This window comes from Ruditapes philippinarum, unplaced genomic scaffold (assembly GCF_026571515.1).
Source record: "Ruditapes philippinarum isolate M1 unplaced genomic scaffold, ASM2657151v2 ctg119_1_1_1_1, whole genome shotgun sequence".
In the NCBI taxonomy this organism is placed as follows: domain Eukaryota; kingdom Metazoa; phylum Mollusca; class Bivalvia; order Venerida; family Veneridae; genus Ruditapes; species Ruditapes philippinarum.
The window spans coordinates 216180-228915 of NW_026858388.1; the positions used below are offsets into that span (position 1 = coordinate 216180).

Below are 12736 nucleotides of genomic sequence, written 5' to 3' on the forward strand. Positions count from 1 at the left end.
CCCAACTACTATCGGTTAATTATTATTAAAAGATTCATTTTGTAATCACATACCTTTTAATAATTTATCTATTCTGAACGAGTGATATGATAAGAGCAAAAATTAACACCATTTTTACATGTTTTAGATATTCAGTCAAATATCATATTTACTATGGTATAATGTTTTTCAAATGTAAACATAATACATTGTCGTGTTTGATAATGACAGAACAAACCTTTTGAAATTATTTTTTCTGTCTCTTCTCCTTAAAGACATTTCTCAGCTATGTCCGCTAAAACGCTATTGCTAATTGAATAATTTCTTTCATTCCACCTCTATGAAACTCTGGTATTGTTTATCAATGTCAACTTGACTTTCATTCATTGTTTTCATAGCCGAACAGAATATATTAGCACCAATACATTAGAATAGAATTGGAATTTGCTAGTACATCTTTGTTGATAAATACGTAACTATATAATCATGTTCTTACTAACTGATACAACTTAGTATAAGTGAATCATTTTGAATTCTATTGTATGCAATTTAATTTACAATTAACAAAATATGTTTCACTAATATTACTTTCAAATCACCATTGCAAATTTGTTAAACATTTTGATATCAATACAAGTTCATTAAACTCAAATTTCAAATAATTGTGATAATTTTATGACTATGCTGCTTTCATATATCTAAATAAAGATATACATGAAGGTGAGAAATTCATTAGCCAAATTCATTGACCGTATTTCTACTTCAAGATGAATACAATAAATGACAACAATTTATTTTTGCGTCCTGTTTCTTTAACTGAGTATTGTGATAGTAAATTACCTCCTCCCTACATTTGAATCGTTTCACATCCGTAAATATATTATTTTACAGCGTTTTGATAGCTAGTATGCATACTATTGACCAGCGTGATTATCTTCTTTGTTTCTACTAATATTTCTCAATAGTGTTCGTTTGATTTTCCATCATGCGTTTATAAAACTTGTGCGAAAAACTTGTGATGAAGATTTTAAAGATTTGTTGTTTTTTTAATCAAAATAAGAATTTCATTATATTTATATACTTCCACTCACACAGCAAAAGCTGATGTAAACTGAAAAAAGATGAAAAAGAAGGATTCTTCAGATCATTTCTGTCTTCCAGATCTTCAAGTGACAGATGCTACAAATTATTATGGGTCTTAAATCTCCCTGACAAAAGTGAATAATGGGAAACTTCATTATCATTATTGGTTGTACAATAATTATGTTAAACGTTAGTGATTCTACTGTTTTCTAATACTGTGCTAGGGATTTGCGAAATGTTGACCCAGGATATTACATATCACTTTTTGTTTTTTTCTTTGTTTTTGTATATTGATGTTACTGTAATCTGGTTTAATAAATGTTTTTGCCAGATAGATAACGACATATATAATAAATAATACGCCAAGGCATACGCAAGAGAATAGGAAAAATGCTTTTATAAGTATTTGATGCTTTCGGGTGTGATCCTTTGTCAGCATTGTATTGTGTTATTTATTATTGCATGTATTTTTTTTTGTGGATAATATTTTAATTAAAATTTGTTTTAACTAACTAAGCGAATACATGTACATAATCACTTCTGTTATTGAATAACTATTTTGGTACAGACATTGCGTAAGAAACACGGACCATTTTATTTAAAACGTCATCGAGGGAATTGAGTTTGATTGACTTTAACAAATAATAAATGCAATGTATTTCAAGGATTTTTGAAAGACTCTGCCATAATCATGAAAATAAATATTCCAATTAACATTTGTACAAATCATAACGGACACATGTTCTGTGCTTTCCCCGTAATTATGCGTCAAGCATGGCGTTACATTGCAGTCAATTTATCATTTTCTGATAAAACAAATTAGGAACAATGTCAATGAATAGCAATCAATAACGCTAGAATCAATATGACGAAGCACACGAACGAGAACGTTTAGATGACCTATACAATCTGCATGCTCACTTTCTGGGTTTAAACTTAAATTGTGTTTTTGTACTGCAAACATTCATATATGTTTTTCATTTGATATACATTTGTAAGAATAAAATTTCTAAAAATTGTTTCAAAGCGATCAATTAACATTGAAACTTTTGAAGGTAATATAATATTGAATCAAAATATCGCGTTTCTCGTATTTTCTCCTTTACGTTTATTATTATATACTTCTTCATTAGAATAATTATGTTTCAATAATTTATAATCTACGTCTTTCACTAATGCATTATTGTGTTTGATTTATTAGTTGTGTAGGAAGCTTAAAGCTTATAGACACACTCTCGAATCCGTTCCTGGAACCAGTTATAAGCAACGAGTGTAAAATTTCTTGCTCATGGACACAATGTTTTTGCACTCACGCTGAAAGCTATCCCTTGACTGCTTATCTGGTGCGATAACCACTCGGCCCTGCCGCCACTTATTGTGTGTGTTTGATATTTTATCTAAATTAATTTAAAATGTAAGTTGTAAAAATATGCGTATGTTCATACCTTATTTGTCTTCTAGTATTTCCGTCCCTTGATTATATAACTTAAAAGTTTCTATACAAAAAGAATAAGTTTTTTAGAGACATAAGGCTAATACACGAAGAAACCCTAAAAAAATGTCAGATTATCCATTTTAACTACTTGTTACCATATTCGTTACGACAAAACCTTTGAATTCAAAGAAATAAGAGGACAAAAATTACAAAATTATCTAACAAGTTCCAATTATTTTCAAAGTGTTGCCTAATTGCCATAAAGTGATGTGATAGTATTGGACACATTTTATAAGATTTCTTGCAAATAAAACCTGAGTGGATGTCATCCTTAACCAATTTATTTTGTAAATCCTAGAGAACTAAGAAGAAGAAAATAATATTTGTCCTTTTCATACCTCAGTATAATGCAAGCTATTGATTCACATAATGGAAAAGGAAATCGTCAAAAAAGAAGATTACAAGTAATTGTTTTATATTCATTTTATGAACTTAGTTTATAATTTTGCTAACGGAAACAAAACACGCTTCAAATTATCTAATACTGATGTGAAAGCTTAACGTCGTGTCAAGTCAGTTACAAATTTGGTGCTTTTGAGAATACATTAATCAACGTTTTCATGTATTAAATTTGAAATAGGTGTCTTAAAGGCATCATTTAAATCATTGACTATTTTTGTATTGGCGACGTGATGTAGAGCTTTATTTAACATTTTTTTTTTAAATATAAAATTATGACTTTGAACTCAAGATAACCATCGTATGAACGAACACGTTCGCGAATGTTTCCGAGCTCTAAAATTCACCATTGTCATTTTTAAAATGTTGAATATTGATACAGCCCTTTTTCTTTTTACTTTACAATTTACTTTTTACTTAACTATTTCAAATATTTCAAACACCAAAGCTGTTTCAAGCACGCGATGAGATTGCGAACTGGCGGTTGTATGGTATTTGTAAACCCTATGTCCCTATATCAAGTTTGATGAAATATATTCACCACATTTTTTTTTTTCATTTTAACTTACTTTTACTGTGCTATTCATAGTCACGAATGCCCCATACATGTGATAAAATCTTATCAACCTGTAAAATATAAACGTTAAAATCGATAAAACTACAGTTAATTGACTCAGCATGTTGAATGAATATGCTAAAATATACCCCATGTAATACACTGCAACTTTTATTAAGTACATATATTTACTATTTTGTATAAATGTTAACTTGCATTTCTCTGTTAACCCAAATTAGATAACGTTTTGCTTTTGCATATTGTTGGTACTAACTAAGATACCTGTCTAAATATTATGCTAGAAACGTTTTATACTGTTTAAAGCGTATTGTATTGTAATGCATTTAGTGTCAATAATTTGGATAATTCGGTTATGTAGGGATCACCATATTAAGTATAGATAAAATCAAAATAGGTCATGGCCATAAATAAACGAAAACATTTCAAAAACTACAAGTAAGTGATTACTGGCAGCGATTAATATAAGAAACTTTTCTCTAACAAGATCTACTTGAGACGATATTAAGAATATGCATTTGAATAATGTCGGGGAAAAATAGAACAAGCACTTTTATTACAGTGTGTTAAAACACACGTTTCGTATAGTCATCAAAAATGCATTCAGTTTTCATCTTGTGTGCGGTTTTTATCTGGAAAAAGAAAAAAACAAAAAGGTTTGCCAATAACAATGATTCTTAATGTGCATACCTTGCAAAAAAGCTACACAAAAGTTTTAAAATTGTAAATGACTTATTAGATTGATGAAATACCAAACATTTAAGGTTTGTAACTTGAAACAAATATTACAATATTTTAATCAAAATACTGCACTGTATATAACATATTTGTTCAAATTGTCATTGATATATTTTAAATACTTACTGTAACAGTTTATCTTTTTCAGATAAAATTACAGTTTTTATTGATTTGCTAGATTTGATGTCAAAAGATTGAATTCGTGTCTTTCCAAAGGAAGTCTTATATAATTTTTACAAATTGAGAATGACAACAATATATGAAAAGTCAAATGAATGAAAGGTTTCCTATGTTCACATTTTAAGTAGCAAATGTTCTGTTTATATTTTATTGCCATTTAATTTGATTTGTTGTTTAAAAGTCTAAACAAAGGTTCAATTTTCCTGTCGCAACCGAGCTTGAGGCAGTTTCATAAAAGCAATTCTTGTATAAAAATCAATTTCATAGTCGTCATATGATGTGAAAGATAGAGCAGTGTATGAAATTTAATTGTTTTGATTCTTTGGAATTGATTTGAGTTTGAATATGTTCAAAGTTACCATAACGTGTTCTAACCGAACATGTGACATTTTAAATTTTGCCAAAAAGATACACTATGCCCATCTGTGAGTATTTTTGTAATCTCCGAAACTTATTGAAAAATATGAAATTCTTACCGAATATGCCTAATTTGAATAAAAGAATGTACAAATTTTGCATGTGAAGCTGCATTCCCTGTAACAGGTCCAGTAAAGTAAAAAAAACCTGCTAGTTTTTTTTTTTGTAATGACATTGTATATTTATATAGTGCGTAGAGTTTAAAACATGACATATCTACTTTCTGTAAAGTCAGAAAGCAATGTTCATTTTATACATACAAAGAGACTGTGTATCAATTAACAATATTTTCATGTATCAAATTCGAGCATTGTATATCGTATATACAGGTTCTGTTTTCCTCTTCTTTTTATATTGCTTACAGCGTCAAAACAAAAGGGATGCATAGACAAATACAATGTTGACCTTCTCGCAGTTTCCTCATATCAAAAGTACTAAAGTTATCAATAATTGACGATATCTATTGACTTCACATTGAGATCTTATTATTTTCCCATATAAAAGGAGTCAAGGTTTGCCAATGTCCGGTCGTTGAACGAACTATTAGAGTTTGTAACTTTAGATGACTAAAATGTACAAAGTATCAAATCTTTCTAAACATTTGTAATTCATCAATACATATCACAATTAAAATAATTTTAGAACTGGCCCTCTGCATTACACTGTTTTAAGTTTTAAAAATAAAATATAGCTTATACATTGATTTATTATTATTTTTATTAATTATTTGTGTTATGTTTTTTAATTGAATATTCTCTGTTGTGAGCCGTTCGTTATTTCAGTTACTGTAAATAAGCATTTTTTGTTAAAAAATGGAAATGAACACTACTGTTATTTGTACTGTCTTCACACCTTGAAGAATGCTTTTAAAAACTAACATGCGTTTTGACAGCATTCAGCGATTCGGGCTAAGTAGTAATGCACAAACTTTGATCAAATGAATTGACAAACAAAGTTCGTTTAAAGTAGGAATGGATACACTTAGATAGGATAAATTGGAATGGAACAGTTTCCTTCGGATTAGATAAGCACGTGCAAACTAATTTCGGATTATTATTAATCATATGTAGGAATGGACACACTTTTTTAGGATTAGGAAGAGATGAACAAACTTGCATTCGGAAAAGTAGGTATGAAACAACTTAGTTTGGATTAAGTAGAAATTTTGTTTAGATTAAGTAGAAATGAAACAATTTTAAGATTTTTAAGATTAATTAGGAATTGACAAACTTACAAAATACATGCTGTATAGGCAGCAGCTTGTTAATATGGAGCATTTTCTTTTACATCAAACTACAAGACTTATTTATCCACAAAGCCACTTGATTCATACTTATTCTTATGAATATTTTATCAAAAGTTTTATAATCTCGAATTAAAAAGTAAAACATTGCTTTTTATTTGTTAATTAGTTTTGTCCGTGTTTATGTTTCATATAAATTGGACATGCGTTGAGAATGTAAGGGATTGTAAATAGACACTAATTGTCTGGTCTGGAACATTGCAATGATTTAGTGTTCTTTGTCTATGCTGACGTTTACATTTTTGTGTTTATGTATTTGTTTCCTTCCCCCAATCCGCAAAAGCAATGTTTTATCAAAAACAGTTTTGTGTATTCCGGATTTCTTCTCATAATGTGTCTAATAAAGGAAATTATCGAAGCAGTATTTTTCAAATGATTGATAATGCTATGATAAACATGTTTAAGCTATAAAACAGTCCTTTATTTTCATCCGAAAACAATGCAAATGACAACAGCTGTGACTAGAAGAAGACCGAAAGTGTTTGCTGAAACCACTGTATACGCACCGCCGCTCATACCCTGAAATATGGAAGCATATTCTTTTACTCTACATTAAAACCTGAGCAAAACATAGAACCGTACAATACCATTTCGTAATTATATCTATTATAAGAATACTGGCAACAAAATAATAAAATAGATGTTAAAGAAACCGAAACGAACAAAACGAGAAAATTGAAAAATGTCTTCAGACTCAGTTTGATTGATCGTTAACGCCCCATAACAATCAAAGACATGAATGTTAAAATTGGGAAAAAAAACGTCTGTAGATGTGTTTGTACGGCGGTTATTATAGAACCTTTAATGTGACACGTTTGCGCCATTATATTAAAAGTGGTGTATGATCCACTTTTAAAAGAATGTTTGTGCCCTAAACGAGAAAACAATGGATGGAATTTGGAAGGGGATCAGAGAGATCGTTTATTATGTACAATATAAATTTCAATCACAACTCTTTTTGACCATGATAAAACTTATGAAATAACTCATTTTACCTTTATTAGCAATAATCTGTGGCAAAAAACACATAATTATTCAAATAAATTTCTAATAAGCTCTGTTGATTAATAATTTCGAGCAAGTAAATTTCTAATAAGAATTATGTTTTTGAGTGAATTAAAAAAAAAGATTAAAAAAAAAAGATTAATTGTGATAAAACATCAGGACGACTTGTACCAACCTGTATATTCATACACCCTGTGTAATTGGTCCATTCTTTGCCGGAAATCGGCAGTATTGCCCAGGTGCCTCTTTCAGTACAGTCCTTTACACCATGACCTAGAATAGCCCGTCATATAAGTTAATGACCTAAAAGTAAACTTGTCTATTATTTTTTTTTTCGATTTCATACAACCGGAAAATCGTTAGTATTGCTTAATAGCTTAAGTGTATATTTTTACTGTAGAAATAATAATGATAATAAATAATAACATGCAAACAACAACAAAACTAAAACTAAAAAAAATTTAAATAAACCACAAAAAAAACAACAACACAAAAAATCCCAAGTAAAACATAAAACCATTCTCGTTTGCCGACGAGTAAAATGCCTTATAGCGTGAACGAATATAATTATACTTTGCTATTTGTTATTGTAAACCATTTCAGACAGTTCAAGTCAGATATGCCTTATCTTCTATCAACCGCAAGACAAAAGGGCGCTGATACAACTTTGATATCAGTTTAATACAGGACGAAAATAATATATTTGTATTGCGTGAATTAAATGCATCGAGACAACACTCAACAAACCTTGCATATTGCCATCTTTCATGTATCCAGGGCAGGAAAACTTAACAGAAGTTCCAGCATCAGTATCATCAAAGCATTTAAGACCATCCCATGTACGAGGGCACATGTTTCCTTGAAAAGAAAACAATTATCAAGGCAAGTTTACATATCACCATTTATTTAAGAAAACAAAATGAAATAATCTTTTGTAAATTATTTTCAAACAAAAGTTTACGGATGCCCGTGTGTTAAGATATTTGTTTATTCTACGTTATCTAAATAAACACGGCTGTTGTTTATCTTCTTGGGATAATTTATTTCTGAGGGACATAGAGAAACACAGAGATTGCATCTGAAAATCTAGTGGCACAAACGACAATATTTTTACTGGGACTCTACTGAGATTTTATTTTATTTTTTACATACTTTTAGAGGAAAGTCTTCTTAAACCTTTTAAGAAGATACTTTTTTTTCCAAATGAAAAATTGGAACATAAGCATACTAACCGTACATTTCGTGTTAATCACATAAGAAATGAAATAGTTATTTCAATGTTTGTTGGGCAATAAAGTTCGTTCACTATATATCACTATTGAATATAAAAATATACTTAACTTTTGAATTATTTAAAGATTATCAATGCTTTTCTTTCTTTTTTGGTTTTATATTCTGTTTTGTTTTGTTTGGTTTGGCTTTTTTACAAAATTTGATAGCCTCGTGTTTTTCGAACTTCAAAGCAACACCAGGGGTGAAAATAACCTCACCTGCTATTGCTAAGAAATGCACAGACTAAAGTTATGAAGGAAGTTTTCGCGAGTTTTCATATAGACATAAAGGTAAAATTAAAACTGTTAATTTAAAATTTCTTTAAACTTGGCATATTATTAGAATATGATAACAGAAACATTTTCAGTGAAAACATTGGGGACTCCTTTCTCGTTGATCATAAATCGTCTTAATTATCGTCTGTTATTATTTTCTAATACATGTAACATGCCAAGTTTAAAGAAATTCTATTGAACAGTTTTAATTTTGCCTATATGTTTATGTAAAAACTCCGGAAAACGTCTTTAAAACCATTTTAGTTGCATCTTACGATCACGCAGGGATGAATTATTATGCCTCAGCCATTAAAGGCAATCCTTCAGCCAAAAAGGGCGATCATAAGTGATTTGAGCTATAATAAGAAACACTACCTTTCATAATATTTGCATTATTATCTTTCATTTTATGTCGTTATCGACACAAAGTATTTATTCATATTGCTTATCAACAAGAAATATAGTTTTTGCATACTTTCTAGAGGAGAAATACGTGTTTTCAGTTGGTGTTGGCAACAATTGTCAGCTGCTTTACAACACTCATTCCATCTCCTGCAATGTTGTTCTCCCAGACTGTTGCAAATGTACTTTGAACCTAAAAAAAAAAATGAAAACACTTTAAACCAAAGTAAGTGAAAAAAAATTTGTATTAAAATTTTAAAAAAAAAACCCTTAATATTTTGGATATTATCTTTTTAAATCGCATGATTTACGAGTAGTGTTTGATTTAACGAGTTTTTTTAAATATTTATATTTTTGAATACAGAACAAAATTTGTTTTAAAAAAAACCACTACCGATTCTAAAAATTCTAGAACAAATGTGGAAAACAACTTTTTGGGTTTGACCCCAGAATGATTAAAAAAATAAAACTTTAAACAGGGGTCTTAATTCATCAAACATTGTTCCCCTTAAAAAAATTTTTAAATGGCTTAAATGGGGGCTTTGGTGTGTTTTTTTAAGTACGAACAAATTTTTTGGGCGACGTATGCCCTTATTGTTTTGGGTCCCCGTAAAAAAAAACCCAAAAAAACAACCTCATCAGTTAGAAGAGCTTTTAAAAACCCGAGTTGAAAAAATATTAATTTTTGAGTATCGAAAAATTAACTTTTTAAAAAAATTGCTTGATTTTTACAGTAAGAAAAAAAGTCAAAATAAAAATGCAATTTCCCTATACTTTTTTAAAAATCTTCATGTTTTGTTTTAAAATATTTAATACAATCCCCTAAAAAAAACGTCGGGGTTTAAAGCTGATCAAATGCAAAGGGAAAAATAAAGGAAAAGTGATTTTGGAATTTAAACAAAAAAAAGAAATTTCCGAAAAAAGGGGGGAAATCTTTCAGGATTTTAACAACTTTATAATGCGATATATGAAAGGATACATAGTGGAAAATTAAAACATTAATCATACAATAAGATAACACTGTTTTGAGACAAAAGTTGGATATTGAGATATCATTCTTGATAAAGGCTTGTAGAAATTTGTGGGAACATCATGCAAACGTTGATATGTTTGCAAGTTCAGTGCATGAATAACAAACAGTAAATGTAAATTCTATTTTACAAAACTATTTCTCTTTTTTTATGCATTTTGTACTCATTGTCGGCAACGGAAAAATTATTTCAAAATTTCATCTCAAGAAGTTCTTAATTTCCCTTTTATTGCATACTTTGGTAAGCGACCTTATTAGAATATTTTCAAGCAGAAAACGGAGATTTGGAAATATGATATTATAGAAAAGCATATCAAATAAAAAGATATCCTAAAACAAATATGTTTAATGAGAAATCATGGGAGAGAGAGAGAGAGAATATTGTTCATGTACTACATATACTTTAAAAGAACGACACTAAAATTGTGGAAAATACTAAAATATAGCCATTAAAACCTTAAAGACTACTAAGACTTGGGGGTTCTACGATATGACAAGTATAAGCATTGATTCCTTTCGAAAGATAGTTAAATATCAATGATACTGTGAACATCATAGTAATTAATGAATAAATTGACGGGAAAACTGTGATTAAAAACAGATATGATTTATCTTTGTTATTTGCACAAGAACATATGTTTGTTATTTGTTCTGTCTGTATGAAAGTCAGTCATTCCTATCTTGATAGAATCACTGATTTTAGAAATATGAACGAAAAACATTTTAAGTACAAAATATATTAGGCATTTAATGAAAATATATGAAATAACATTGTTATCATTTGTTTTGTGATTACGTTATTCAACACATTACAAGATCATTAACCCATTAACCTCCTAGTAATATGTATTAGGTTAAAGTCTCACGAAAAAAGGTTATTAAGTGATATATTTTGTTGTCGTTTTTTGTACAAGGGAGAGCAATTTGCATTCCATATATTATCAATTATTGTTAATATGTTATCAGAGCGTTATACATACAAGGACATTTGTTCCCACTTACGTCAAATACGTTAGAGATATATATTTTTTTCCATGCATTCGCATTAAATAGGTTTATTCTAACAAACATAGAACATTATTTGCATTGTTGAGAAATTAAGTGTAATCACAATCAAAATATCTAACCACAGGGCTAGTTATACGAAAACATATTTTTATTTTATAAGCTATCATAGTTATTATATTATATATTAATATTATTAGTTTCTTTTTAAAGAAACGAAATGCCAACTTGTGCACGTAAAACGACTATTGTCTACAAAACAAAACGAGATCTTTTTCAATGAACAATCAACAAACTACAAGCATCTAGCATGATTTTTATCATATCATAAATTTCATAGTTCAACGTACGCATGGTGTATTTAACCAGTTGCAAGGAAAAAGGAAAGGTACACACAAATTTCACTAACAACAAAATTTAACACAGTTATTCGTGTACTTTTTAAATCGAATTAAATGAGATAATCAAAATGATGACAACGCAACCGGGAAGTTCGAAATGCATATATATGTACGTTTTGCAAATAGTACGGGCGTTTATCAAAATTTAAAATGATTTTTTTATGTTATTTCCGAGCGCGAACACTGATTCATACTGTCCATAAGACACCAGGTGAAGATATACAAGTGAGACGGTGTGTTACGTAAAAGATAAAGTAGGGATCAGTGAATGTTCTGTACACATAGCAGTGCCGGACATTCCTGGAATGAATAAGAAACCGGTACGGAGAGTACCTTAGATATTGAAAGAGGACGAATAATTCAAGTATCAAGTCTGCATGACGAAATAGAATTTCATGGAATCACGTTGGTTTCAAAATTTTGGAATTTGCACCGCTTCCAGTTTATTACATACCTATAAATTAAATGTCTTTTTTGCTGGAAACTGTTATCAAATTTGCATGTACAGAGGGAATGTTATGGAACATACTTGTTATTAAATTTTAAAGATTATGTCCGTAAGTTGTTATTTCATAAAAAAAACTCATTCATTTTCATCAAATTCTTATCAAGTTTTGAGTCACACTGACAATTGGCTTTTCAAAGCTTATTAAACTACGAATAAAAGGTATACTCATTGAGATTTAATTTCTGATAAAAGAACTTTTTTCTCTAGCAGTATTTTGGTTGCGTTTAAAGCAGCACGCCTCTAGATTCATGCTTTTTTTGTGAAAATATCTAAAATGTATTAAAAAGTAAAATAATGTAAAGTTATTTCATATTGCAAATGGCACTTAAAAACCATGTACATTACCATAAAGATGTCAAAAAATGTTATAATAGCCCTTACTAAGTAACATAGTAGAAATATGGTACAAAATACTAGAAAACTTGTCATTAATTGCACTTACATGGAAATTAGATCTATTACTTTTATCATGAATCTTTTTACTTTTTCCTCTAGTTTGATTTTCTAGAAATATTTTGATTTATCTGGAGGCATACAGCTTTACAAAGTCATTATTAATAAATCTCAGATATATGACACATCCATTATTTGGAAAAAAAGACCAAGAGCCTCGGATTAAATCCCCACAAAGGGCACTGAATGCATTTTAAGTGCATCCCAGAACTTTTTC

At 29.3% G+C, this 12736-nt stretch overlaps 1 long non-coding RNA gene across 1 annotated transcript; it reads right to left on the reverse strand.

The window, feature by feature from the left end:
- Nucleotides 1–7322: 7322 nt before the first annotated feature.
- Nucleotides 7323–9315, reverse strand: LOC132753049 (uncharacterized). The gene is made up of 3 exons (XR_009628898.1): nt 9196–9315; nt 7921–8031; nt 7323–7446 (listed from the first exon to the last, which is right to left on the reverse strand). It is a non-coding gene; the product is annotated as an uncharacterized LOC132753049 (long non-coding RNA).
- Between the last annotated feature and the right edge of the window lie 3421 nt (nt 9316–12736).